At 34.8% G+C, this 27,913-nt stretch overlaps 1 protein-coding gene across 1 annotated transcript in view; it reads right to left on the reverse strand.

Annotated features, from left to right (window-relative positions):
* Window positions 1–27,913, reverse strand: part of IL1RAPL2 (interleukin 1 receptor accessory protein like 2) — a 1,186,660-nt gene that overhangs the window by 426,168 nt on the left and 732,579 nt on the right. The window lies entirely within an intron of this gene.

Genomic DNA, 27,913 nt, shown 5'->3' on the forward strand with positions numbered 1-27,913 from the left:
TTTCACTAAGACAGATAAATGTGTTATTAAGACTACTGAAAATAAGGATCATAACTCAAAAATATGCCATTTATACCTTTATATGTCACTGTCAAAGTTCCCCATCTTCTGGGATCTATGACATGCGTATGATGTTTTAAATGTGAAAAATACTTGATATACATTTTAGTGACAATTTAGTAATTCAAATACTGGTGAAATACCTGGTGATTATACCTAGTCTAGAGCTCTACTTAGTTTTTCATTAACTGAGGTCAAGATCAGAGGACATCATTTATTTATTTATTCGTCTTTAGTTTTTTCTGGGTTTGTTTGTTTGTTTGTTTTTGTCTTTTTTTTTTGAGAGGGGAGAGTAACACAAGATTTTTCTGTATAACCTCTGTTTCCTAAGAATGTTTCAAATTAGCTGTGTGAACTAATGCTGATGAGAGGTCCTAACTGGACAAGTGAATAAAATTTCAGTGGCTTCTGATTATGCCTCTTAAGTATTCGGAGTAAATAGTAAACAGAACTTGGTTAATCTTTATCATTTTGATCTTCAGACACAGCCAGTCTTTCTCAAGCTTAGTAGCCTGGTTTTGCAGAACTGCGTATTTTAAATAAACCAAAGTTATGCTAAAGACTCACTCCTTAGATATCATTAATTTCTCAGAGCACCCTACAACATGATTATTATTCACTTTGAAGTCTCAAAAATAATTGAAGCCTAACTACATTGCCTGAAATAAATGAACAAAATGTCACAAGCTAATTTCCTTATGTGTAAAAAATGAATAATAATAACCACCTTGCCTGGCCTACTTCATAGAGTCCCTCCATACAAGTCCAAGGATTAAATGAAGAAAATGTCTTTGAAAGTGTTTTGTGAGGCTGATGATAGTGATTCAAGATCTTTAATATACTATTTAATCATATATTTTCTTTATTTATTGATTTTAAAAATTCCTTTTTTCCTAATTTATTAAATTTATTGGAGATGATATTTCTTAACAAAATTATATAGGTTTTGAGTGTAAAATTCTATAACATATATCTGTATATCAGTGGATCTCATACCAGACTTATCCAAAGAAAGCCATCTGGAATTCATATTTATAAGGCTAGCTTTTCACCCTGGATATACTCAAGGCAAAAATTCATGCCATGGATAATGTAACTGTCTGTGAATGTATTTTCCTCACATAAAACTGCAAAGAATAAAATTTGGTTAATTAAGGGCTTGGGCATTGGCTTCCCATTACTAACACATTAACTTCCCTTAAGCATGTTAAAGATAGAGAGGAGTACTATGTTAGAAAGCAATGTCTCCGTATTTTGCTTTAAAAAAATATAGAAAACTCTTTACTAAGAGGATGATGGCTGCTAAATACCAATTTATATTACAAATAGATTGCCTTAAATAAAATTTATCCTAAGGCATTTAACTCTTCAGTCATTTCTTATTCAACAAACATTTATTAAGCATCAATTATACATCAGGCACTCTGCTAGACGAAGGAACAATTTTTGTTCTATAGGCATACCCCTTACTCCTAATATTCAACAGTGTGAAAGGTTTTGTATCATTGGATCACCAGCTTATGAACAGAGAAAATTTTGTGATTGGTGAAAGGAGGTAGATGGGAAATTGGTGGTATTTGAGGCAGGGACCAGATCATGAAGGCCTTGGTGAAGGACATCCACTGAATTGTTTTATGTAGTGAAGTGATGTGATTAGATTTGCATTTTAGAAAGAGCATAATATTATCTTCCTCTTTCTCTGAAAGTCTGACTTTTAAAGGGGCACAAAAGCAAAGGAGGGGGACATGGAATCATAAGATGAAAAACTTTTTGATTGATTTGAAAACAAATGAGTAAGATGTTTAAGTGATCCCTGAAAGAACACAAATCAATATGATTGAAGAGACTCTGAGCTATGTATGTCTCACAGAACATTTCAATAGGCTGGGAGAAGGAGAGTTTAGGTGAGGGGGTCACAAGGAAGAGTGAGGTTAGGAAGGGAGGTGGGGTAGAGGTAAGTCTCCATGTTGTCCCAAGTTGACTAGGTCATATAATGCAGTTGCCTGGAACAATTCCACTTTATGCCAGTTGTCCCAGTATAAACATTAGTGATAATTTCTTCCAATCAAAGTTTTCCATTTTGGATAATAAATTATATAGCCAGACTGCCTAAAGACAGGCTCTACTAACAAAATATTCATTCATCACCTTAGAAGTCATTTTAAAAAGATCAGTCTTGGAAATCCCAGTTACTGGTCTAGACGGAGCAAAGTGAAACATCTCCCATATTTACTCCACTACAAAAGAACAGAAAGTCCCCCAAAAGGGAAAACATGTGATGACTAATGGGATGTTTGTCAAACCTATGGCTAACTACCCTCCACTCCCTACTCTATAAAGATTGAACATAATTACCTTGAGGAAACTTCTCTAAGACATTCACAGATCCTTAATGGTGCTTGCCACACAATGGTACATAATCAAGTTCAAGTTATCACAACAGTAGCATTTGGTAATTAAAGACAAGGAGTCAAATCAATCATCTTATAAGAAAAATGGCAATTTAATGCCTATATCCAGCTCCTGGCTGTACAGGAAAGTGACGAGATAAAAAAAAAATGTCAATATCTTTCTTAAAAATTAAAAAGGGTTATCTGTAGACTAGGCTGATAAGTGCCAACTGGTGGTTGGTACTAAAATTACACTTTGATTCCAAAGATAAACAGAATCCAACTCAATCTGGTGATCCACCTTATGTCAAATAAAGTTTCAAAATTATGAATAAAATATTCTTGCCAATAGTAACAAAATAGCACTATCAGGCAAGTGGTTTATCTTGGAATCCAAACTAGGAATGGATTGGGAAGACACAAATTAACCTTCTACCAAAACTAAGTATGAGGAAAATTGTTCCTTTGAGCATAATTTAAAAACACATTAAAATTTAAAAAAATAATAATTTATGCTGATAACATCATGCTAGGAATTCCTTTACAGTCAATTATTTATAATCATAAATACAAGCTTGTAACTCAAGTTTTAAATTAAAATTGACTCTAATAATGAACTAATTCCCAAAGATCAGTACACTTTTTATGTAATAAGAGTCAAAGCAAGTCAAGACAAAATGATAACAAGATGCAATCAGGATGTATTTAATAAAACTAAATTGCAGATAAGAGAGACACTCTATGTAAAAAATTTCTGATAAATCTATACACAAGAAAATGTAGAATTTGTTCTAATTAAAGGGTGGTTTCAAGAGCAAAATCATCATTGGCTGCAAGATTGAAAGATGCAAGCCTTCCACTATTTTCAATGGCAAATTAGATCATTACTAAAATAGTCTTCTTATGGACAGTGATGATTGCTCTTCTTTTCTTTTTCTTTTCCAATGGTAAAACTGATTGGTTCTATAACATGGAGAAAGTTAAACTGGAAATTATAAAGAATTCTCAACTAATAAGCATAAAGTTGCCAAAATTGTTTACAATGTTTGCAGAAACTCTGTGGTTACAACAATTCATTTTGTCTCGTTAATGACATCAATTTTGAATTGTTATTCGTGAAAAGAATATTTTTGTTTGGAAAAATATTTTTTTGATATAAAATTGCTTGTGGTATTTCTCAATACGAGTATATAGAACCGCAGTGTCCTACGATAGATGATTGGAAATGATTGGATGAAGAAGCTGTGGTATATATATATATACAATGGAATATTACTCAGCCATAAGAAGAGATGAAATATTGCCATTTGCGACAACATGGATGGACCTTGAGATAGTCATGCTAAGCTAAATAAGCCAGACAGAAAAAGTTGAAAATCACATGACATCACTTATATGTGGGATATAAACCTAAAAGCAACAAATGAGCAAGACAAACAGTGAGTCATGGACATGGACAATAGACTAGTGGTTACTAGAGAATAGAGGGAGTGGGGATGGAGGAGATGGATGAAGTAAAGGTGGTCAAATATGTGGTAACAGAAAGAAATCTAACTATGGGAGTTGAGCACACAGTGTAAATATATATATGCTTTACTGTTGAAGTGTCCACCTGAAACTTAATGGATTTCATTAACCAATGTCACCATAAATATAAATTAATTAATTAAAAAACTGATTCTAAATGCTTTGATTAGGCAGGAAAAACTGGCAGCTGAGAGTTACTAATCTATGCTTTTATTGAATGGCATGTTTTCTTCAATTACCCATTTTCTAAAGACTCAAAGCATGATATAATTCAATCACTTTTTGTTTTGTAAATTAATCTAAATTCTTTAAAAGCTGAAGAGTTCTTAATCTTTTTTAGTATATTGCAAATGTCAAGTATTTTATGCCCTAATTTACAAAGAGATCTTTATTAAATTAAATGTCATAATGAAATAATTACACATCGTAACTACATGTTTCATTTACAGTGCAATTTTATAAGTTTCATAGTAAGAAAATGATCCTGATTACAGTTATCATGTAAATAAAATAAAACAAAATTGTTCTCTCATAGTTATTATTAGATATATTTTTTACAGAAAACCCACACAGTGAAAGTTGTGATGAAAGACACAGGCGACAATGTTAACAAATAGGCACATGATTTATGATTACAGGTCCAAAACAGCAAGAAAAAGATTATTCTGTATAATGAATTTGGAGTCATGCTCTGCTTTTCCAAATGACCTGAGATCCATGGTGTTAAATAAACATTTTCTGAGTAAGTGTACACACATATAGAGTTACAATATATACCATCTACTCTGAAGGATGGCAGACTTGAAAACCAGAAGGAACTTAAAGATCACATTTGTTCATCCTTTCTTTTTCTCCTCAATTTCCATTTTATAGACAAGGAAACTGAAGCTCAGAGAGGTAAAACACTTTAATTAAGGTCCCATAACAGGATAGTAGCAGAAGCAGGTTGAGAGCTCATATCCCCTAAATCTTACTTCCACTATATGATCAAATAGGGCAGAATTACATTTAATAGTACTAGTGAAATGTTCTAATGTTCTGAACCACAGTAAGACTTTATATATATATTTTTTTACATTCAAATTAATATTTCTCAAACTAGAATGCTTGGGGGCATAACTTTTCTATGGGAATATCTGTGTGCATGTGTTTCAACTTTCGTGTTTCAACTAAAATATTCAACAAAATGTGTTTTGAATACTCTAAGTAATTGCCTCATAACTGAATACTGCCACATGGTTTAAGTGCCAACTTTTATATATTTATTTATGATTATATTGCCACCAACTAGTACTTCATAAAAATGAATACACATAAATGTATACAGATGATGCTTTCATGTCAAATGAGAAATAGGGAACATCATGGTAGTCTAAATGATAAAAAATGGTAGGGAAATTGAAGCATCTCACAGCACACAGTAACCCAGCCATGTGCACTCAAAAGAACTTGCACTTATCAATCAGTATATAGTCAAATTTCAACCAGTGATTTTATTGCAGTAAAACCTGATTAATTAACATGACTTTTAAATGTATCAATTTTGTGGTTTTGTTTCATTTGCAATTTGGTTTTTGAATAAAAATTCTATATATACATAAGAATTTAAAACTAATTCAATATGTCTGAAATTTTATAAAATGTTTAATAAACATAATTTAAGATCACAATAGGGGTACACAGGCAGTTTTATTCTTTTAAAGGCTTAATTTGTTAAGTGCTTCCTTTCCTGAATGGGAAAAAATTATATTGCGGTTTCATATTGGTAAAGAGAGGAGTGAAAAAGCAGGGGAACATCCTAGCTTGGAACAAGTTAAATCTGAAGTTGAACCTTATTGCAATACTAACATCATGGGGAGAGAGAAAGGAGAAAATACCTTACATATCATAACGCTTTGCTCCTTCTAGGTTCATATTAATTATCTTGGCTTCCACTATCATCTCTCCATATACTTCTCTTCTTTTCTCCAGAGCCTGGTTCTGTCTTCATATTTGAGTTTCATATTTGAGCTTCAACAGTATTGCATCTGTTAATAAATTCTTCTATTGGGACATCTTACCATCAACTCAATCTTAGAATATCAAAAAACAAATTATGTATTTTCCTTCCCAAATCTTTAATTTCTTATGATTAAAAAATAATAATCTCTATCAATAGTACAATCATTCTCCTTGTCATTCAAATCTGAGACTTGGCAAACCCAGTTGTTTCTTTCTCTAAAATGACTATTGCATTTATACCCTCCTTTCTGTTTTCATTGTTATTGCCCTAGTTTATACCTTTACCTCCTCATATCTAGATCATTTAAAACAATCATTAAGTTATGATATTATGTACTATGTTATAGGGATTATTCTGGTGATTATGAGCACAAACTCTGTAAACTGGCTGCCTACGTTTAAATCTCTATTAAATAAGTTCTGGAAATTACCTAGGGGTCCTTGGCAAGTTATTTAACCTTTCTGTGTCTTATTTCCTCCCACTTAAATAACACGGATGATAACTATACATATCTTATAGGGTTGCTGTAAGAATTAAACATATTAATATGTATAAAAAGCATACTGGCTAACATATAATAAATACTCAATAAATGTTGTCTATTCACATAAAATGTTTCCTATCTCTTCTCCCCGAATTTCTCCACAAATCAAACAGCATCTGCATATTACCCTCTTTGTTTAGTGTGTTAGCAAGCTTATACTTGCTGAGACTCAGAAGGACAGTAATGGAAGAATTAGGAAAGATCACCAAGAGCATATATGTGTCACTAGAGACCAACACTAAGATCGTCCAAACCCTCATATTCCCAATTACTATACACAGGTGCAAAAGCTGGACAGTGAAGAAGGCTGATAGGGAAAAATGATTCTTTTGAAATATGGTTTTGGAGGAGAGCTCTATGAATACCCTGGACCACCAGAAAGATGATCAAGTGGGTCCTAGAGCAAATTAAGCCTGAAACATTTTGGATCGCAAAAATGACAAAACTGAAGTTGTCCTACTTCAGGCAAATCATGAGAAGGCAGAGTTCTTTGGAAAATAAAATAATGCTGGGAAAATATAAGGCAGCAGGAAAAAAAAAAGATTAATCAGGAGATAGATTAACTTCATAAAAGAAGTCATAGGCATGAGTCTGCAGGAACCAAGCATGGCTGTTGAGGACAAGACATTGTGGAGATCACTTATTCATAGGATCGCCAGAAGTAGGAGCCCACTCAATGGCACATAACACATACACAGCATATGCACAACTTGCTTCATCAACATGAATGCATTTTGACTTTCTATCTTTAGTTTCCTGATCTTCATGTTTTCAGCACTATGATATAAAGAAATGATAGATCCAAGGGGAAATAGGAGTTGAGAGTAATGACAGAAATAAATTTTATTGTGAGGTAGCATACTTAGGAATGAAACTAGGAGACAATAATAGAAAAATATGCATATAAGATTCAGACAGATCTTGGTTCAACTTCTAAATCTAATATTCCTGGCTGTGTGGCCTTGAGTAAGTCACTTATCAACTCTATCTTCACTTCCTCATTTGTAAATTAAGAATAATAACCACCAATATTATAAGGTAGTTGTGAGGTAATTCATGTTAAAACACTTGGAAAATAAAATGTGAGCTCCACAAGGGTTGACTTTTATCTGTCTTGATCATTGATATATCACATCTTAGACCAGTATCAGGCTCACAATAGGCACTCAATAGAGATGTGTGAGGAAAGTTCCAAGCACAGGACATGGGTGCTTAATAAATGATAACTATTATTATTATAAATTACTTTTCCTTCTGTGCCTGTTGCATTTGTATTAACTCTGAAGAATGAAGTGGAACCAGAGAATTCTCTGTACAGCTTCAGAGCAGGAGATGGTGATCTGTACTATTGAGTCAATAAAGAATCCAATCAATATAAAGGGGATCTTTGTATGTTAGCTGTCTGTAAGTCTCTAATTATATTTTTATTCATCTTCTAACAATTGCTATCTCTCTTTGACTAGAACAGGTCAATATTAAAATCAAGCATAGAGAAATTCCATCATAGATGTTGTGATGAATTCAAGAACGAATGACCATATTTCTCTGCTTTGGAGTGGAGAGAGCTGTGGAATAGGGAGTCGTGACACTGGATTGAAATAGTGGCTCTTCCACAAGCTGCTTCAATCAACCTGGCCATCCCATACCCCACTATGGGCCTCAGTTTCCTCATCTTCTTCTCATAGGAGAAAACCAGAAGTCATGTCCTTATTTCAAACATGCTTATTATGTGAAAAAAAAGACTTTAAGACCTCAAACTCTAAAATTCTCTCTAACCACAACTTCCTATCTGTCTATCCCCACCCCCTGCCTTTTCTCCACTCTCCCTGCATCAGAGAGAAAACATGTTATAGTGCATTGCTTCTCAATAGTTTCAGCAACAAGGGAATATTTTACTTTTCTTCCATGTTCTCCTAAACTTTAAAGAAATTTCTCCTTGATAAACTGTATGTATGATATAAAATTTACTTTCCTCATTTCCATTCATCAAAGACATATATTGCTGCCAATCAGTTTTCCATCAGCACAAGACAGTCAGTATTATCAAAATGAGTTGATATAGTTTCAGGCAAAAAGCAAAGAAACTTGACCTTTTAGTCAAGTTGTGTAATTTATCACAAGTAAACTAAGGTATTCTGTTAGACTTCATTCAAATATTGAAAATGACTCATAAATTCTCATTATTAACTTCATAGATCCCCCTGGGCAGAGGGTATGGGCAGAAAACTCAGGATAGGAATCACTAGTGTAATAGAAAGAATACTGGGTTCTAATAAATGATGCAGGATCTCAGAGCCTCAGTATTGACTTTCTACTAAAAGATAACAATAACTGACATACTACCCCATAGCTACTACTTTGAGTATATCCTATGTGTCAGTCACATTATTAAGTGCTTTATATACGTGATCTTATTTAAACCTTACAGCCATATCTGGTGTAATTGTTATCCTCATATTACAAATGAGAAAACTGAGGCATAAGAGGAAAAGTGATTATCATAGATTATACCAGTTGTAAGTGGCAGAGCTGGAATATAAACCTAGCTTTGTTTGAATCTAAAGTCATGCTCTTAATGGCTCTGTCATATTGTCATATCATAGAGATAAATGATATCAAAGCACTTTGCAGATTAGGCATTGTACAAATATAAGGGGCAATTGTTATTGGCATTTGTGGTGAAATCCCATTCCCTTTACCCCTCCCTATTCTCCCAGTCCATCATCTCCCTTTTAGCTTCATTGTCTACCACTACAATATACACTTATTGCTTAACTACTTCAAAAAAAAAAAACCTTTAGGGGAGGGGAAAGATGGTGTAGAGTGTAGAAGCTTTGTATATCTCTTTCTGCAACCACACCAGAGTTGTGACAAAACTACAGAGTAAACAGCAAGGAGAGTCACCTGCAATCTGGATGAAAGAGACACTACAACTACGGAGAAAAATAATAAATCACCCTGCAATGGTAGGAAGGGGTGGAGATGTGAGGCTACCCGATCCATGGCTGAGTGAGACAGAGGCTGCAGCAGCTGTAGCCAGCAGGTACAGACATTCATTTTAAAGGGACTATGAATGCAGCCAAATTTTCACGGTAACGGATTCACTCGCTCTGAGCTCCAGCGCTATGTCGGCTTCTTGGGGGTGTGGGGGGAGCAACAGGGACATATGGTGGGACACTGAGTTGTCGGGCTTTGGGGCAAGGGCCAGAGGTGAGGCTTTCTACTGGACAGAAGTGCTGGCAGCATCCAATATTCTCCTGTTGATCACCCCCACCATGAGGATGCAGGCACCTCCATAGTTAAGGCATCAACGAACTGGATAACAGAGGTCACTCTGCCAAGAGAATTCCCTGAAACTCTGCCCCTCTCAACCTGCGACACTACCCAAGCCACATCCAGTGGTGTCCTTGGCATGCACTGTGCCCCTTGCTGAGCAGGTCTGAGCCTTGCACTGGTGGTACTTGGCCTCAGTTCCTGGCATGGTCTCTTGAGGCAACTATAAGCACAACACGAGTATCAACCATCTAAGGATTGCTTGCTGAATCTGAACAGGTGGCCCCAGAGTGGCACAGGCTGGGGTTAAACTTAGTCTACAGCTGGACTCTTCTCAAGACTGTGCCAGGGTACACCTACCACACAAAGCCATTCTAATAAGATCAAGAAACTTAGGAGCTTTGCTTAGTACATAGAAACAGACTCAGAAAGGCAGCCAATATTGAGAGACAAAGAAGCAGAAACCATATGAGAGAACATAACAGAGACCCAGGAAAAATGGAGTCAAGCAATCTAACAGATGCAGAATTTAAAACACTGATGATAAGAATGCACAATGTATTTAGGGGAAGTGTAGATGAATTCAGTGAGAACTTTAACAAATAAATTAAAAAAAAAACACATAAAAATGAAGATGGAAATTATAAAAGGAAACTAAACAGAAATGAGGAATACATTATCTGAGATGAAGAGTATATTAGAGAGAATCAACAGAATGGATGAAGTAGAGGCTCAAATCATCAATATAGAAGATAATATAGCAGAGAACACTCAATCAGAACAGCAACAAGAAAAAAAGAATCCAAAAAAATGAAGATAATTTAAGGAGCCTATGACACAACATCAAATGTAACAACATTTGCATCATAGGAGTATCAGAAGAAGAGAGAGAGCAAGACTTTGAAACCTATTTGAAGAAATAATGATGGAAAACTTCCCTAACCTAGTGAAAAAGATGGACATACAACCCCAGGAAGCTCAGAGAGTCCCAAATAAGATGATTTCAAAGAGGCCCACACGAAGACACATCATCATTAAAATGCCAAAGTTTAAATACAAAAAGAGAATCTTAAAAACAGCAGGGGAAAAGCGATTAGTTACCTACAAGGGTATTCCAATAAGACTGGCTGCTGATTATACAACAGAAACTTTGCAGGCGACAAGGGCTTGACATGAAATATTCAAAGTGATGAAAATCTGGGATCTACAAAGAAGATCACTTTATCCAGCAAAGCTATCATTTAGAGTTGACGGACATATAAAGAAATTCCCAGACAAGAAAAATGTGAAGGAGTTCATCACCACCAAGCCCGCGTTATAGGAAATGTTAGGACTTCTCTAAGAAGACGAAAAAATATGTAGCAAAAATATGAATAAAGAATGGCAGAGAAAAAAATGGCATAGATGATAGAGGCTCTGTTCATCCTTCTGGCAACCAAATCAAAGTTGTGACAGAAACAAGGAGCAAACAGCAAAGAAAATCGCCTGGGATCTAGATGAACAAGCCATACAACTAGGGAGAAATCTAAGAAATCACCCTGCAACAGTGGAAGAAAGGTAGGATGGGGCAAGGATGAGAGGCTGCAAGATCCCAGGAGGCTGAGTGGGACAGAGGTCATAGCAGCAGCAGCCAGAAGCTGCAGATGCCTCTTAACGGTGCTGTGTCTGCAGGCAGACTTACAGTGATAAACCTGTTTGCGCTGAGCACCATCACCAGTTCAGCTGCACAGGGGACACAAGGGACTTACAGGGGGACAATGAGTTGTCAGAGTAGGGGCCTGAGGCAAGATTTGTTTATACAGAAGTGCTAGCAGTATCCATTGTTCCTCTGTTGAGCCTTCTGCTCTCCGAGCATGTGAACACAGCACCGCTATAGCGGAGACGTCATCAAACTGGATAACGGAGGTCACTCTGCCCAGAAGATTCCCTAAAACTCCACCTCCTCCTACTCACACCAACCCCCAAGCATACTCAGGTGTGTCCTCGCTTAGTTAGGTGCTCCTTGCTGAGCAGCTCCTAGACTCACAGTAGGGGCAGCTGACCTTGGTTTCTGGTGTGGCCTTTTGAGGCAACTGTAAGCACAGCATCTGTGGATTGCTTGCTGAATCTTAACAGTTGGCTCCGGAGAGGCACAGGCTGGGGCTAAACTTGGCTTATAGCTGAACCCTTCTTAGGACTGTGCCACTGGAAACCTACCACACAAAGCTATGCTAATAAGACGGGGCGACTTAGGGGCTTTGCTTAATACATAGAAACACACAGAAAAGCAGCTAATATCAAGAGACAAAGAAGTAGAAACCAAATGAGAGAACAGAACAGAGATCCAGGAATAATGGAGTCAAGCAATCTAATAGATGCAGAGTTCAAAACATTGATTATAAAATGCTCAATAAAATTATGGGAAGTATACATGAATTCAGTGAGAATTTTAACAAAGAGATAAAAAACATAAAAGTGGAAATGGAAATTATAAAAGGGAACCAGTCAGAAATAAAGAACACATTATCTGAGATGATGAGGATATTAAAAGGAATAAACAGAGTGGATAAAGAAGAGGATTGAACCACCGATATAGAGGAAGGGGAAGTCAAGGACACTCAATCAGAATGGTAAGAAAAAAGAAGCCAAGACTATAATAATAATTTAAGGAGCCTATGGGACACTATTAAAGGTAAATATATCCGTGTCATAGAGACACTGGGGAAAAAAAAAAGATGTTGAAGAGCTATTTGAAGAAATAATGATGGAAAATTATTTCCCTCACCTGTTGAAGGAAATAGACATAAAACCCAGGAAGCTCAGAGAGACCCCAAAACCAGGAACCCAAAGAGGCCCAAGACACATCATAATTAAAATATCAAAGGTTAAATACAAAGAGAGAAACTTAGAAGCAACAAGAGAAAGCAGTTAGTTACCTACTAGGGAGCACCTATAAGATTGGCAGCTGATTTCTCAAAATAAACTTCGCAGGACAGAAGGGCTTGGCACAAAATATTTGACACAATAAAAACCCGGAATCTACAACCAAGAATACTTTGTCCACCAAAGCTATCATTTAGAGTTGAAGGACAGATAAAGAGCTTCCCGGACAAAAAGAAGCTAAAGGAATTTATCATTATGGCAGAATTACAGGAAATGTTAGAGGGACTTCTTTAAGAGGAAAAAAAAAACATGTATCATAAACACGAATAAAGAATGGTAGTAACTACTTTCCTATCAACGAGTACCTCAAATGGAAAAGAATTAAGTGTTCCAACCAAAAGATAGAATGGCTAAAAGCATAAGAAAACAAGACCCCTACCTATGCTGCCTACAAGAGATTCACTTCAGATTAAAAGACACACACAGACTAAAAGAAAGGGGATGGAAAAAGATATTGCCTTGATGAACCTAGAGGGTATTGTGTTGAATGAAATGGATCGGATAGAGAAAGACAAATATTGCATGATTTCACGTACATGTGGAATCTAAAGAACAAAATCAACAACGACAACAAAAACAGCAGAAATAAACTCGCAGATACAGAGAATATTTAGAGGGATACTAGATGGGAGTGGTGTTGGGGGGACCAAGAAAGGCAAAGGATTAAGAGGTACAAATGGATAGTTGCAGAATAGACATGGAGATGTAGAGTGTATCATGGTTAATAATATTGTAATAAACATTATTGTAAGGAGGAAGAGGGGTACTAGATTTAGTGGGGTGATCACTTTGCGAATTATGTGGATCAATGGTCACTATGCTTTACAACTGAAACTGGTATATTATTGTATGTCAAATATAATTGAAAAAAACTCATTGAATTGTACAATGTAAATACAAGCAACTAATTGTCTATTATATTTCAAAAAGACAAAAAGAATGGCAATGATTATATATATATCTATTAATAAGTATATCAAATGAAAATGAAAAAGAATTAAGTGTTCAAATCAATAGAGAGCAGAATTGAATGAATAAGAAAACAAGATCCTTACATATGCTGCCTACAAGAGACTCACTTCAAATTAAAGACACACACAGACTAAACGTAAGGGGATGGAAAAAGTCAGATTGAGAAAAACAAATGCCATATAATTTCACATACATATCGAATCTAAAAAACAAAATAAACAACAAAAATGAAAACAAATCCACAGATACAGAGAATATTTTGAGGGTTACTTGAGTGGAATGATGTTCAGGGGTTGGCAAAAAAGGGTAAAGGGATTAAGTACAAGTGGATAGTTACAAAATACTCATGGAAATATAAAGTATAGCATAAGGAAAACAGTCAATAATACTGTAATATATATGTAAGGGGCAAGGAGTACTAGATTTATTGGGATGATCACTTTGTGAATTATATAGATCTCTAATCATACTGTAGAACTGAATCTAATGTATTATTATGTGCAATTATAATTGACAAAAACTAATTGGATTGTAAACTGTAATGATGATAAACTAATTGTTATATTTCAATAAAGCTTTAAAAAACAAAAAAAATAAAAATAAAATAAAATAAAAACCTTCAAAAGTTGATTTTCTGTCAATTTTGTTTTGTCAATGACAAATACTTAGTAATATCCAGGATGAAAAATAGTCCACAAAAGGAGCACAGTAGTTCCCATGACCCATATTTCTGACTATCAATGCTTAATCTTTCAAGGCCACTCCCTCTATGAAGCTATTAATGACATCATCCATTGATATGATAGCCCCTTCCTTTGAAACCCTACATCGTTTTGTTTGAAATTCTCTCTTGAAATTACTGATATCATTCTGTTTTCTTTCATAATTATTTTCTGTGACAGTTTCACCCCACACAAAATACTGTAAACTTCTTGGGGATACAATCTATTTCATTCACTGGATTGGACTATATTGTGGCTGAAAGGCATCTCAGGGATCATCAAATCCAGCCCCTAGGACACAAAATGGAAGAAAATGTCTAAGTCACATAACTAGCAAGTGGCAGGGCTGAGATTAGAAGGAAAGTGTCTCCAGATGCTAAGACCAGCCTTTTGAGTTTGCATTCCTCATAATGCCTACTTCTATGCCTACCGTAATGCTTTAAGTCTTTGTAGCTATTCAAGAAATATTTGTTGAATAGAATAGAAAATTGGAGAAAACAATATATTTTTTGAAAAACTGATATATTCTGTACTTTATTAAATGTTAGAGCATATGCTCCTAGTTGGTGAACATGTTACAATGAATAAGAGATAAATGGTTGACTGAAATGTTTATTTGGATAAAAAATATATATTTTTCACTAAATGTTTTACAGTTCAGATTCAAAATCTGTTACAGGAAAGGCACTTTTTCCCCCATTCTCTGCTTTCATCTTAACTAAAAGTACGCTATAAAAACTGCTCATTCATTCTGTTATCGCAACACACTTTCTAAAATTTTGGATATCCAGTACAGTCTGCTTTCCTCCAAATATATTTTATCACATTTTATCACCATATCATTTCTCTCAAATGACTGTATTAGCACAAAGAAGACTATGACCCACAAAAGTATTAGATTCTAATCTGTACATCTTCCATCTTTTAAAAGTCCCCAAATTTTAAGTTTGGAAATTCAAGATGAAAGATGTAAGTAAAATATAGAATTCTTCACAAAGTGAAAATGGCAATTTCTATTTTCTCTTAAATATTTATCCTCTCAATTTCCATATACGATATTTTATACCTCAGGAATCTCCCTTCCATCCAAAACTTCAAAGGTTAGCATTTTAACCAACATCAAGTTTCTCTCTTATTATTTCTTCTTTGCTTCTCTGAAATGGGGACTATTTTTTTTCCAACTAGCAATTTCCAGTGAAACAAGTAGAATGCCTTTTTGAAAATGAATTAGAGTTGCCAAGCCACTGCATCTATACAGTGTAGATAAGCCCATATCTGTGCATATTGGAAAGACGGTTATTCTGTTTCACTGAGGGAAAAATAACCTTGATACAGAGAAATATTATTTCAATTTGTAGTTTGTTTTTGTCAAATTTGATTACTTTCTATAATGCTTTTTCTCTGTAAGGAAAGAAGCCTCATGGTCTTCAAAATTTGTCCACAAATTTCAAATTTGAGATTAGGTTAAGTCTCATATGACAGGGAAGGCCATGTTTCCAGTGTGATGTTCTTCTGATAGAGAGGGTCACTTCAGCTGCCCTGTGCACACAGACTTCTTCCATTCTTGGTGCCTGTTTATATTGAATACCTAAGTGAGCTCACATCAGGACTCCTTTTTCCAGTATACCTAATCTTGTACTCTTCTCTAATTAGTTCACGTGTATAAATCTGGTTTTAACTACACAGGAAAATGTGTGAGCAAGAATTGTGTCTTAAAATTTTTTTATATACAACAGAGTCTAACATAGTACTGGATACAGTGTAAGCCTACATAAATACAGAATTGAATTAATAGATTCTTCCACAACTGTAATAATTGTGAAATAGCAATAAAAAGATAACATTAACAAGTGGCCAACCCAATCTCTTTGGTGAATTCATGCATGAGAAATTGAATATTTAAGATTTTCTCAACATATTCTCTCTCTCTCTCTCTCTCTCTCTCTCTCTCTCTCACACACACACACACACACACACACACACACACACACACACACGAAAACATCTAAATATCCTAGATTGGGAGGGGCTTGTTAAATTAAATTATGAAACATCCATATACTAAAATTGTATGCAATAATTTAAAAGGATAATTAAATCAGTATATGCTGAAATGTAATGATCTCCAAAGACACATTGTGAAATGGCAGGGAGTTGAAGGGACAGAAAGTGTAGAACTTAATATCACAGGAAGTTCAGACAAAACTCTGTTAAGAGTGATTCCCTCTCAGGAGCAAGACTGATGGTGTGGAGCAGGAGATAGACTTACTTTTGTTACATGCAATGTTACACTGCTTAAACTTTTTATTCACTTTATATAAGCATTCATTTTTCAATTAATAAAACAATTTTAAAATTTGATAATAATAATATTAAATGACTAATGGCATAGCTGATCTGGCATTTTTGTTCACTGTTTGACAATCAACATATAGATTGTTCAAGAAAAAAATTATTGCAAATTTTATCTTAAGAATTCTTTACAGGTTAATATTCTAAAATAGGATATTAAGAACTAAAAAAAATCTCTTTACTCAATAACTAGTTTCTCTTGCATATACCTACTTTCATTATGCTTCTATTATTTGGAGAATGGTTGAAACACTTTTTTTTTCTTTTAATCCAGACTAGAAACATCTCAGTGGCTCTTTCAGAGTAGTGATAATTTCTGGAAAAAAAAAAAAGAGTCTAAAGGTTTTTCTTCTACCATGAAGAACAGCAAATCTCAGGTAATTTGAAAAATGCTGAGTGGTAGACTTAGAAGCACCAGAATAAGGTGGCCGCCATCTTTCAGTGGATTAAAGCAAAGCAGCAGAAAAAAGGATTTTCTTCAGTAAAGACTGAAAAATAGGTTAATATAAAATTTCATGACTAGAGACAAATTTCAAATTTCTTATTGAAGGAAGAGGGAAGAATACTTGCCAGGAGGAAAAGTAAATCTCTCAAAGTAAACATGCAAACCATGACTTGAGGGATCACTTGGACTAATTTGTAAACACTCTTTATCTGTGGCCCACAAAGAGCATGTTAAAGCTACATGTAGAGCCTTAAACTTGCTGGGACCAATTAACCTCAATAACTACACTATCTATATGAGTTGGGGTGTCTGACATCTGAGCAGCAGCATAGGAGCTTTTAGTTTTTTCTCTAGTATTGAGGCCTGGCTTCTCTAAATCATCTAAGCTTCCCTGTCCAGTCCTCATGTGACTTAAGTCTTCCTAGAAAACCAGATGGGGTTAATAACATAAACTGGAATGTTAGAATGGAGCCAAGCTCTATGGTCCACATGCAGATTTTGTCTAGTTTAGAGTAATTATTAAGCATTTACTTAAAAATACTAGATGCTGTGAGGCGGGAAAAAAATACAAAAGGAAACATGAGCCTTGTCTTCAAAAAGCTTATGAAACGGTTGGCAAGACAAGACTTATGCACATGAGCTGGAGAATAATAAAGGTCATTGCATACCCAAGTCTAAGTTACAGAGAACAGATTATGAATGTGATATTTCAAATTATTGATAATGAACTTCAACAAACTAAGCTAGTTTCTTACACCTGATAGATGAGGGCAGATGTCAGTTATCTTAAAAGCAAGCAATGTGACAATAGTTAACATCTTTCCTTTGAATAAGTTGACTAATAACCAGAATGGCAAGTTTAGTTTTGAGCAATTGGAGAGGATCAAGATATGCTACCCTCAAATATGATACTTTGGTATATTATTTTGAACTAAAGGCAACCAAGAAACAGCAGACACAGGATAAGCTCTCTGCCCTTCCCCTTTCTTCCTAAAAGCAGGGTACAAATTACCTTTTTAAAGGTTTCTTCCTGTTGTCCCTCATACCAGGAAGAAGAAAATGATTCTTACCACCAGATACAACTCGATTCTTCTGAATAACCTTACTAAAAAAACTTTATCTGTCATATATTTCCTAGTCACCTTCTCTTTCCCTATTCCACCCCTAGGAGCCCAAGTACTTTTTTATCTTTGCCTAATCACTTCTCCACAATTTATTGTCCTTTGTTAAAATGGTATTTAAGCCCCGTAATCTAGCTACATCTTTGAGTTTTTACTTTTCTTCAAAGCCTCAATGCACATAAAAAAATATTATATGCTTTTCTCTGCCTTTGTCAGTTTAATTTTCAGGCCCCAGTGACTAAATTTAAGAGGGCAGAGAAAAAGTTTTTCCTCTTCTACATAAAGAATGATAACCTTTGCCTTTCTTTGAAATATTTGAAGAATATAGCAAGTGCAAGTTATTCTTTAGAACATTTGGCACAAACCTGATTGCCCATTAGGACTCTGACCTGGTTAGGATGGAGTTTTTCAGGCTGTATGACTTATAAGCTTCTTCTCATTAAATATTCTGATACTGACTGATACAATAAGAGGAGTTGTTAGGAATTTCACATCTATAGATAAAATTAATTTTAATAGGGGTAAATAGCTAATTTGACACTGAATTATAGAGATCCTTAAAATTTGGTGTAACATTTAAGGGTGTCTGCAACAGTTAGAATGCAGTGAAAGGCTGATGTAATTGTTTGTGTGATTCACTACTATGAGCCCTAACTAGAACAACAAGAAGTAGTTCCAATATAATTAAACCACAAGGAAACCAAATTCATGTTAAAATGGGATTTAGTTTCTACACTATATGTTTTCTTTTTTTTTCTTATGGGTCCTAATATTTGGAATATTAGTATATCACAGCAACTTCAGAGGGGTCTCTCAAGATAATGAAGGCCTAAGAACTGTGCCGTCAATATAAAGATCTATTGAAGGAGCTTGGGTTTGAGTGTAGGAAAGAAAGTGATTGTTCCCTTTAGATATTAAGAGGATTAATGCGTAGAAAAGGAAATAAATTTATTCTCTGGGGCCCCAAGGAGTAGAACTAAATCGAATGGTAAAAGTTATAAGGACACAGATTTAAGCTTATTAAAAAGAAGTCTTTCTTAATAGCTATGAATAAAATTTAGGTTGTGGCTTAAGAGGTAATTAGTTCTCTGTTGTTAGATAAATTCAAATATATACTTAGAAACTTTTAAAATGATATTATAGAAAAAATACCAGCATTGGACACAAGAAGAAAAAAAATGGAATTTATATGAAGCCTCAAAATTTACAGGATATCCTAAATTTAGTACTAAACTAATACACCCTCCTCATTTATACCCATTTCCTGAACAAATATCTCATATATTACCAAATGATGTCCACAAGGATTTATAAATATCCTGGGTATTTATAAAGACCATTTCAATCTCCATCACTAGTTTATTAAGGAAAAAAAAAAAAACTAGAATGGCATGTTTGGTCATATTTTTCATGCCAGTCGTTGAAACAAGATGTTTAGGCCCATCTCTCAGTTTATTAGAAAACTAACTTGAACCCTATTCTCTGAGCAGTCTGGATTCATTGCCTTGAAATAAGGAAAAACAATAAATAATATCACTGTATCATCATTACTATAAAACCATATTCTAAACATATTTACCTGTCTATTTATCTACCTACCTATTTGAGAAAATTGACTGAAAGAATATATATTAAACATTAATTGTGGCTAATTCTAGATAGTGGGTCTACAAATGGTTGTTTTTTGTTGCTTATTTTTATCTTCTAATTTTTCTAAAATAAACATTTATTTTCTGCAAAATCATCAGGGTTTCCAACTTTACATGCTATAAATAAGAGTAAGACTAGCAATGAAAATGAATGAATGAGCCAAGGGTGTAAGACAATAGGAAAAAGTAGTGAATTGTATAACCTGAAGAATATATTCTTTTTTGAAAGGAGGTGGCTCATACTCAGTTCCAGCCATAATTGACATAAAGATATTGAAGGGAAAATGGAAATAACGATTTTATGGGATTATTAGATGTTTAAATGTTGGAAACTAATGCAAATTTTGAAAACACTGGAGGTCAAACAAAACAGATATGTGGGCCAAAATTTGGTCAATTTACCACTTTTGAAGTAAATAGACAGATTGCAAGTCAAAAAAAAAAATAGCAGTTCATGATCTGTAGTCAGTCTCACCGAAAATACCCAAAGACCCTCAATAAGAGACTTAAATTTACATTGAGAAAATATAGTGGCACAGTGATCAACAAACACAAACACTGAACAATTAAGAATGGGTTACTGAGGGTGTCATGAGATTGGCACATTTGACAGGGAGGAAACAATAGAAAGTTCTTCAGTAGTTTGATTTCATAGGAAGATCTGGCATATCCTGGGAAAGTGGCAGGGGTAAAAGAGAAGTAGGCTGAGATTCAAGAATAGCAAGACAGTTCAAGCTCCAGGTATGTGCTCACTGAATGAGGAAGAGTTGATTGCCCAAGGGTAACATAAGTAAAAAGGCAGGAAAAAAGTGAGAAATAATAAATGACTACTATCTAGCTTTTGGAAATTATTTCTGGTAAAGAAAATCATTATTTTAACTTCAAAATCATATATTGGAGACTTATTCATATTTATATTCAGACTCTTCAAATCATCTAAGTAAAATAATTATGTTTGCCATTAACTCTATTACTCTTTCTATATAATTACCTCTGGTGTTAAATCGGTGAGGTTTAAAATTTGAAAGCAAAGTCATTTGCTAATAAAATCTCACTCCATAAGCATTCATTTACTGTGACTCCAAAAGAAATGTATAAGTGGTGTTTTTTTTCATGAAAATTCAAAGTAATAGTTATGTTCCAAATATTATCGCCTTTCAACAATCAGACATAATAGATCCCTAGAAAAAGGCTTGATTCATTTTTTATAATGGGTTAATATTGATTATAGCAGATGTCAGTCTTGCATCCCTCTAGTTGCAAAGTTCTGCTGAGGAGATTATGTGGCAGAAACATACAACTGTCCTTAAGAGCAGTGACACTGGAGTTGGTCAAATTTGGGTTTGAAATCCTAGTTGGTGCTAGTGATTTAATGTGAGCAAGTCAATTAACCCCTTTGTCTCTCAGTTTTCTTATCTATAAAATGAGGAGAATAATAGTGCCTACTTCATATGCATGCTGTGGGGATCAAAAGTGAAGAACTAAGAATAGTGCCTGGCAGTATACTTACAATGATAATGAAGATTTCCCTTATTCCCAGCCCCATTAAAACTGACCCAATTTTCATTTCCCTGAGGGCACTGCTCTTCACTAGGAATAGGTTTATAGGAAGCCAGTATGTGTGCACATGCATATTCAAAAAGCCTTTAAAAGTTAATGTTTATGACGGGATATTATTCCAGTTTTGTGGCAAGATATTTAAACTTAAGGAGGTCTTTTGGTGACCCTCAAGGCATTTCTAACCAGGTATGACTAGTTGGCTTGAAAGTTGCCTGGGGTCTATGGAAATAATTAACAATCATGCTGAAATAATTATGATGATAATTATACTAATAAACTACTACAACTAATAATGTTATTATCGGCAATAATGGATAATTAACAATGAGCACTTATGGATAAGACACTGTTCTAAAGACTTTACATGGATTGCTCATTTAATACGTATAATAACTAACATTATAAAGTTGATGCACCTACGAATTCCAAATAAGGAAATTGAACTTCAAGGTTAAGTAACACCCTCCAAACCATTTATCTAGTATCACAAAGTTGGATTACATATGAGATTATTCTATCTCCAAACTTTATGTTCTTCTCATTAGTTTCACATTATAATAAGTAAACAATGAGAAACATAATAGACTAGCAGCTGGGAAAACTGACCTTTAGTCCTAATTCTGCCTTACTAACTACCCATTGACCTTGGGCAAGTTATTTAACTTCTCTGAGCCTCATTTTTTCTAACCATGAAAGTGGAAATAATAATAATGAACGATTTTTATGAGAATTAAATTCAGTAAATATCAACTATTGCTATTGTTAATATCACTATTGTATTGATTATCTTCTTTCCATGGGTCTCAGGATCATGAACAGAGGAATCATCCCTCTTTGAATAGTGAAGACGGAGGCAGCAAAAATGTAGACCAATCTTATATGTATGGGGCCTAGGCCATATCAGTAGTTGTTGATTCTCTTAATAGCACTTCTGAAATCAGGTTGATTTCTAGTGATCTAGTGATGAAAAAGTTCTATTAATTTAGATTTTCAATAGTTTGTATATTGATTAATCAAGATTTTACTAATGAAGGGGATCAGAATATGCCACACCAAAACATGCCATTTGGGCATAAGGATTATTTTGAGCTGAAAGTAATTAAGAAACAACAAACACAGGAGGTACTCCCTGCCCTCTCCCATTCTGCCTAAAATCAGAGTATAAATATCCCTTTGTGAAAGTGTTCTCCCTCCCCTCTTCCATACCAGGAGGAAGAGAACAACACTTATCACAGGAGAAGGGAAGTCTGCATCAACAAACCTTACTGAAATAACCTTTATCTTCCATTATCTTCCTTATATATTTATTTTCCCATAATTAACTGTCCCAGAAGCCCAAACTCCTTTTCCTTTGTCTTGTCACTTCTCCACAATGTATCGCTCTTTATTAAAGCAGTATATTAAGTTCTCGAGCCTAACCATTTTTTTGGCTTTTCACTTAGTTTCTGTGAATTGCTCGTGTTCATGCAAAATAAACCGTTTCTCTTGTTAATATGTCTTTTGTCAGTTCAATTCACAGGCCTCAGCTACTGAATCTAAGAAAGTAGAGGAAAAGTTTTCCTTCCCTACACTAATATGATGGCATTTGAATTCAATGCCATTAGCCTGTTGAGAAATAAAACTAAAAATCCCCATGTTGATTTAGTCCTGACTTTTAAGGCTGTAACTCATCCTGAACAAAATAAATGACCAGTTTAGTATCATAAATCAAATTGTTACCTAAAAATGCTTTGTTTTGTTTCTGTCTTTGTTTTTGTTTGTTACTGATAATCTGCCTTCTTCCACAAGATATTTGCTGGACAGCTGGGATTGGAAGGCACAAGCAATATTTTAGTGAAAGAACAGGTCTGTTTATTCAGAATATTTCCCATCACTGTGACATTATAGCATTGGTTATTGTTGAGGATAAAACCTGTTGTCTCTTCAGAGGTGGAGTTTGCAAAAGTTCCTACCCACTCATGCTGTGAAGAAAATAAAAAAGCTAGACTCCCTTGTGGTCTATAAAAGTGAAAATCTGTAAAATGTCTTAATACTTTATTACCTACTTTAATAAAGAGAATTATATAATTCCATCAGTCTTCTGCATGATAAAATATATTTCTTTAGAATAAGTAGTCCCTTTCCTTGTTAAATTAAATGAAACTCTTAAACAGGATCTGTGGGTTTTATCACACTGAATTGTAAGACAAAAGCACCCATCCACCTGCACATTTTCAAGGGTTACAGCAAAGACTGGAGAATGATGAAAATGTTACAGCAGGGAAACCATTCTGCTTCACATTTGCTAAAGCAAAGAAGACAAGCATATGTGTTAGTTATAAGTTGAAAAGCTTTAAAGACATTCTGAAGATCAATGATAATCTTACATAATTGGTTTTGAACAGGTGATTTTGTGTCTGATGATAACTGAATTCATCAAGTGACATTACTGTTTAGCAGTCTGTAGAGTAGTTACATATTCATTAAAAGCCTGAAATGTTCGAAGTGCAAAGAGTAGATGGATACCATATAAAAGAGAGTCCCATATGGAAAGTGACAGACCCTATTCCAAAAGATTTAGTTTAATACATTCAAGTATCTAAAAAGCCAAGGCAGTGTTCTATATATGAGGAAAGACCTAGAAGCCTTAGTCACATAGTCTATTTATCCTTCTACTACATAGAACTGCTGTTAAGCCCTCTATAAAAAGTGAAAAGTTCAATGGAAATTAGCTCCTCAGCTTCCCATGGAGATCTATCAGAGTGTGACCCAAGGGGTGATTTCTGGCAGAGCTCAGGGGCATAAAACAGTACAAGTTGATCATTTCATAATTTCCATGGATCAAGAGTCCAGGGATAGCTTAGCTAGACCCAATGCTCCTAGGTCTCACCAGGCTGCAATCCAGGTGTTGGCTGGTGCTGTGGTCTCATCAGAGGTTTGAACAGGGAAATTTCTCCTTCCAAGTAATTCTTATTGTTGGAAGAATTTATCCCCATGCGGTTATAGGACTGAAGTTCCATTTTCTTTCTTCTTTTACTTTTCTTTCTTTTTTTTCTTTTTTCTTTTTTTTAGTATCTTGGAATCTTTTCTTTTTTAATTTAATTTTATTTTTAGTTTCAAGTATACAGTATCTTGGATAGACATTTATATAGTTTATAAAACAATCCCTCTAATTGTTCTTTCTCTCTTCTGTATAGTTGTTTACAGCTATTACATTAATGCTAACTGCTGCTCCCCATCCCTGTGACCACCTATCAACTACTAATTTGTACTTCTTTAATCCTTCACCTCATTCTCCCAGCCTGCCAAACTCTCTCCCCTCTGGCTGTCTCCAGATTGCCCTCTATATTTATGAGTCTGCATTTTCTTCATGATTGTCAGTCAGGGGCCACTCTATGTTTTTTAGAGGTTGCAAGCTGTTTCTTGACATGTGGCCCTTTCTATAGGCCCTCTCACAACGTGGCTACTTCTTTAAAGCCGGCAGTGGAGAGTCTCTTACTCCAGTTTGCTAAGACAAGTATTATATAACAACGTGGAGTGTCAATCCATCACCTTTGCTATATTCTACTGGTCAGAATTAAATCACAAACATGCCCATACTCAAGACAAGGGGATCATGCAAAGGCACGAACATTTGGATGTGGGAAATCATTAGGGGTCACCTCAGTATCTGTCTGCCACAGAAAGGACAAAATTTCTTCCTGCCTCTCCTGAACCTCTAGTTAGTTAGTTGTTTTTTTTTGTTTGTTTGTTTGTTTGTTTTTATGAGAACCACGTATCAAAGAATTGATCATTTCCTGGGCTCTTCCGATTGTTTCTAGAAATCTTCAAGCTAAATGTGTGTGGCCTACCTCTAGCTAACTGTACAGGATTGTATGGCATGCAGTTTAGGCAGTTTTACCCTAATTTTATCATGTCCTAATTGTTCATCTTTTATTATTTCCTCCGAATTTCTTCTTACTCTTTATCTTGTATATTATATACAGAGCTCTGTAGCCCGTTTCAACTTCTTTTTTGAATAGACAGGACATAAATATGTACATAAATAATTTAAAGAATATGCCAATCCATCCTCCCTAGGAAGCCACTTTCAGGCTTACTCACTGTAACATCAAGTTCACATTTGTCTCTAGGACCGTGTTATTTATGCAAATAACTCAAAACATGGCAGTAAAGCTGGCTTTTTAGAGTTATTTCCCCTTTATATTAAAATACTTTACTTAGCTTGAAAATAAAGATTAAATGTTCTGAAATTACTCAGTTCAACTTTTCTTTTTTTCTAAATGTCTCATATTTTAACTGAGTTCAACCACCCTCTAGACTCCTGCCATCCCCAAACAATTCTCATGTCACTAGAGGCCACATATTCTATTGACTGATTTTCTAATTTGTACCTACCTCCTAAAAGGAAGGGAAAAAAAAACCTAATCCTCAAAAGGCAATTCCAGTGCTCCTTATGAAAACCCTACATAGAACTGCTAAAGATAGTCATGAAATAGCCCATCTCATTTATTTCTTCTTGATAAGTTGGCTCGAAACACTTAAATCTTTTCCCATTAGTCCTGTTCTCTAACACTCACCGTCTGCTCTAGTGGGAAACACATAGCCAACTTTGGGAAAGGGCTTTTAAATCTTTTATATCACTGATGACTCATTTGGCAAAATATTACAATAACACCTCATTAATTGCATTGTGGTGTTCCTCTATCATGCCAGGAAATCTCATGCCTCCAGGCCTTCACACTTACTGTTCCTTATGCCTCTAATACTCTTCTTCAGCATATTTGCGTGGCTAACTTCTCTTCCTTCAGATTTCTGCTCATATACCATCTCATCAAAGAGATCCTCCTGGCCACTCTATCTAAAATATTAACCCTCTTTCCATTCCTACCCAATTCTCAATCATCCTTACTTGGTTTTATTTTTTCTCCAGAGTACTGATCATCATTGTGAGATATTATGTATTTAATTATTTACTTGTGACTCACCTGTCTTCCTGCTCTAGAATATAAACTCTATGGGGAAAGTGACATTGCCTTATTTTTTACCATCTAGGACAGTGCTTAGCACACAATAAGACCAAACATATATTTGTTATAATAAAGGATGGATGAATGGTAGGCATGAAATTATGAATAAAGTCAATCTCATTTTGGGGGATCACCAGTTTACTCTCTGGTCTCACATAATATTCCTGCTAGCCACCTTTGTGAAAATCTTGAACACTGAAGTAGACAGGCAAAGCAACTTATCCCAGTTTGCTAAGGTGATAAGTAATCACTAAGTATCAACCATGTGCCCAGTGATATACAAAGGACAATAGAAGATACAAAAATGAAGACTTTCAATGCAGTGCTTAAATCATGCACTTTGGGAATCAGAGACCTGGATTCTAATCTCAGCTCTTTCACATTCTAGCTATGTGACCTTAGACAAGTTTATTATATTCTCTGAGTTTTAGTTACCTTATCCATACAATAAGGATAATATTACCTTCCTCCAGCTTGTTATGAGAAACATATATTTTAATTCACATAGATAGAGTGAGAAAATATAACACAGTCTCAGTGAACAATAACCAGTGCTAATAACATTACTACTAATAATAAATGTATTATTATTATTATTATTATTATTATTATTATTATTATAAAATTGTAGTCTCAAGACAACTTGAGATCAACACAATAAAGTATAGGACCAAGAACCAGAGTGTCTCTTATATAGTCTCCACAACATACTGCCCTAATTTACAGGCATATTTCTCAGTTTTCAGTCACATGAATATGGTGTAATAAACAGAGAAGTCTTTGAAGACAGAAGACTTGAGCTTGAGTGCTTGCTTCACTGCTTAATTCATGGGTGACATTGGCCAATTCATAACCATGCTGAGATTCATTATTCTCATTTGTGAAATGGAAATAACCTCAAGGAGGTATAACAATGATTAAATGAGATGTTACATTATAAAAATTCCCAGTGTAGCACACCACCTTTAAAAAGTAGGAATTCGATAAAAGTTAAATCAAAACCTAATTTATTTGGTGTTCTCAGAACATAATTTGTCCATTTCTACACCATTCCCCACCCAAGAGTCCATATCTTTCAATTTCTCCTCTACACCTATTTAAATCCTATTTAATCTTCAAAGGTCAGTTCAAGTTGTAATGCCTTGTAGTAGATGGCTCTGGTACTCTGTCCAGGGCAGACTTTTTAGAGTCCATGCACACCATCCCCAAGCTGCTGGGAACATCAGACTACTGACCCTCAAAGTTAGATCCACACTGGGAGTTGTCTTTGACTACAAGAAGTTTCTTTAACCAAGGTTAACACCCTGGCTGGGACTGATCTATAGCCAGACTGGAAGATGCAGGGATTCAAAAGTCCAGCCCACT

Source organism: Pteropus vampyrus, unplaced genomic scaffold (assembly GCF_000151845.1).
Source record: "Pteropus vampyrus isolate Shadow unplaced genomic scaffold, Pvam_2.0 Scaffold419, whole genome shotgun sequence".
Taxonomy (NCBI): Eukaryota; Metazoa; Chordata; class Mammalia; order Chiroptera; family Pteropodidae; genus Pteropus; species Pteropus vampyrus.